Source organism: Silurus meridionalis, unplaced genomic scaffold (assembly GCF_014805685.1).
Source record: "Silurus meridionalis isolate SWU-2019-XX unplaced genomic scaffold, ASM1480568v1 Scaffold538, whole genome shotgun sequence".
Lineage (NCBI taxonomy): Eukaryota > Metazoa > Chordata > Actinopteri > Siluriformes > Siluridae > Silurus > Silurus meridionalis.
Window position 1 is genome coordinate 9,538 of NW_025804569.1, and position 3,530 is coordinate 13,067.

Consider the following 3,530-nt stretch of genomic DNA (forward strand, 5'->3'; position numbering starts at 1 on the left):
TCACCTCAGTCCTCTAAAGTACAAATGAGGTCTTGTGTTAATTTAAATAATTAGTCAGCAAACATGTTTTCTTATAAAAAAAAAAAAAAAAAAAATAATATATATATATATATATATATATATATTAATAATATTTTATATTGGAATATTGAAAAGGGTTATAACATACCACTCCATGTAATCCACAAGATCACTCCGTTCTGTGTCGTAATAGTAGTAGTTGTTGCTGTAGTCATCATCATAGTAGTTTTTCCTGCGCGCTACACCAGTCCTGTTTCTTCTTCATTATCGACTGTCACTGTAAGTGTTTTGCTTGTTCAATATACTGAAGCTGCTGGTTAACTGTCTCCATTGAAACTCCCATCCAGTGGACTGCATCACAGCTCAGAGTGACGGTGTCTCCAGTGTAGACGGAGCTCTGAGGATTCACTCACAGTTGGTTTGGGTTTGCTGTTGGTATGAAATGATGAAGGATCAAAAACTTTAAAACAAGATGTTACTATTGTATGGTTTGTTACAACAACTGCTATTTGGTCTGTTTTGTTGTAATAAATTCTTAATTGGATTAAAGTATAAAACACTGTATCAGATAAACACAGAGCGAAACACGGTGAGATTTATTGCCTTCTTTCATAATGTTCACTGTGTGTAATTAATCACACTGACTCAGCAGAATTATACTGCAAACTCAATATAAAACACAGATACTTCTGAAAACATGACGATTCCTGTGGAAGAAATTCTTGTCACATTCTTTGTAAGTGCACAAAAAAATGATACAAAGACATCATCAGACTCACCTGATACAGTGAGTGTAACAGCATCACTGGTCTCTGATCTCTGAGAGGAATCCCATAGTCTTCTGCAGGTGTAGTCACCACTGTCAGAGTCTCCAACAGACTGGATTCTGATCTCCTGTTTTGTGCTGTCTGTAAATTTGTTATTACTTTTATACCAGCCGTATTCCCACTCAGAGCCTCCTCCCTGTATTTCACATCTGAGAGTAACACGCTCTCCAATGAACACGTGTGTATCAGGCTTTATGGACACCACAGCTTTACCATTCCCTATAAAACATTCTGCTGTTAATAAACTGTATATAAAGTCATTCCCAAGTGTACATTTATATATTTTTAGACTGAGTATAAACACATGTTTTTGTTATTGTTGATGTTCATATGTGTCTATAATAAAATTCTTCTTATTAAGAAATCAAAGGCATTGTGGAGCATTTTATTTAGTGCTGTTTATGACAGCTCTCATGTACTGCTGTCATTAAATACATGTGCTGTTTAATATTTCATTAATAAAGACATTTAAGCAGAATAAAACTATTTATTCATATCTGAAGTTATTTTGTTCATCTTTTTCTTACATTATAACACTATTTATCATAACACACAGTGTGGGTGAATTTACCAAGAGCACAAAGTGAATCTACACATCAGATGATACGAACAGAAAATGAAAATAACGGAGTAAATGTTACTTCATTTGTTTACAGTGATAAAAACTGCATTAATAAACTAGGAGCAGAATTTTACACAAACTCTTCAAAACTAATCAAATCTGCTCACAATATAAATAATAAACACGATATAAATCACCTTGAGTCTGGACCACTGGTATAAGTGACATCAACACTAAAAAATAAACAGAAACAAGATGTCAATATAAACAGCACTTTATACACACTGAACCCACACTATTACTTTATATTCAGAAAATCTGAACACCATCTGTAATAAATACCTTATAAGACCTCATAATTATTATTAAACAAAACCTCCTATAACTTATATAAAGGTCACTGTTCTGATCAATAAAATGTCACTTTTCACTTTACTGCACAGAGAAACCAAATATTATTAATATAGAAATGTGAAAATCTTAAATCATAGACATAAAACCAACAGACCCGTCACTCTAATAATCCAATAATCCTAAACTGAAATACAGAACCAAGCAGGAATAAACAGAGTCTGAAGAACAGTTCCAAACTTTATCCGTCCTGGGTAGCAGTTCCAGCAGAGGAACGGGGCAGGGAGTCGGGAGAGCCGGCAGGGTAGGAAACCGGTGATCCGCACGGGAAACAGGAGAGATTACTGTCAGGACCGCGGGGGAACAGAACAGATCATCCGGCAGAGAGCACGTGCTAACGGCGTCCTTAAATACGCTGCTGCGCGCGCGAGAGAAAGGAGATGAGCGGGAAGCGCGCGCCACGAAACCGGAAGTGCGCGCTGAAACCGGGAGATCCTGAGAGAAAGAAAAACCCAACCGAACCCCTCAGATCCTGACACACAGATCCTCATCTGGATGTAGTGGAATGGGAAATTCACAGCATAAATGTGCAGCAATTATATAAGAGATTAGAGCTTCATTTTAAAGGATTCATTCCCACACTTTGCTGGGTAGTGGAGGTGAAGAGTTGTAGAGTAAAGGAGTAAAACTGTAATACTTCAGTAAAAAAAAAGATCTTCAGTAATATTTTCACTCTGAATATTGATTTGATCTCCAGTGGGTGCTGTTGTGGAAACTCTGTGGCTTGTAAAGGAGGATTTCCAGCTTTTGTTTAAAAGAGTTCAGTGAGTGTCAGTGGAGATCAAATTTAACAAGATCTCAGCAATTAAAGAGGTAAAAGTGATTGTTTTACACGCTCTACATCAAACCTACTTCCACTCTTCATATCTCAATTTACACCACTGCATTAAAATAGAAACTAAACCAGAACCACAAACTGGTGTCTGCTCTCACGCCTCTATTAATAATACACATGAGAAATGATTGTTTCTGCAGTTACACAATCACACAATCAACTCATCACTCAGGACCTTCAGACTGCAGAAATAATAATAATAATAATAATAATAATAATAATAATAATAATAATAATAATAATAACTGCAGTTGGTTGTCAGATGTCAGTCTCACACTGCCCTCTAGTGGTGTTTTGTTGTCTAGTTATATGTGATGATCTTTTACAAAGCAAGATATTTTTCTTGATAATATTAAACTGTCTAAAACTTAAACTGTTTACTGTTTAACATACAGGGGGTTCATGTTAAATTTTTAAGCTAAATGTTTGTGATATAATTAAATGAAACAGAAGTTAAATGAAGCTGATTAAAATTTTGTGTTTTTTGAGAGACTGCTGAAAGGAAATTTCAGGAACTATCTATGGATTCAGACTCAGTCGAGCTGAAACGGTGAAGCGACTCTCCTGAACCCCATTGTTTTAGAAGTGATTGAACTGAACTCTCTTGAACCGAGTCACTTGAACTAAATCTAAGGAGTCAAAATCACCAAACCGAATCATTTTGAACTGAATTGACCAAACTGAATGGACTGAATTATTAAAATGAATCTATTAAATAGTTCTTTCTGATGTTTTTCTACTAACTGCAGTTGTCAAAAGTTATACTTGAACTATGATGTTATGAGGCTGCATTGGAACTAAACTTTATAGTATTGTGTGCATCAGATGAACCCATGAAGAACTCATGTATTGTAAACTGATTTAATCTCTGTGT

The 3,530-nt window shown here is 35.4% G+C and overlaps 1 long non-coding RNA gene across 1 annotated transcript; it reads right to left on the minus strand.

Moving 5' to 3' along the window:
• Positions 1-806: 806 nt before the first annotated feature.
• LOC124382497 lies at positions 807-2,001 on the minus strand. The gene is made up of 3 exons (XR_006925052.1): positions 1,919-2,001; positions 1,608-1,643; positions 807-1,067 (listed from the first exon to the last, which is right to left on the minus strand). It is a non-coding gene; the product is annotated as an uncharacterized LOC124382497 (long non-coding RNA).
• Positions 2,002-3,530: the final 1,529 nt, after the last annotated feature.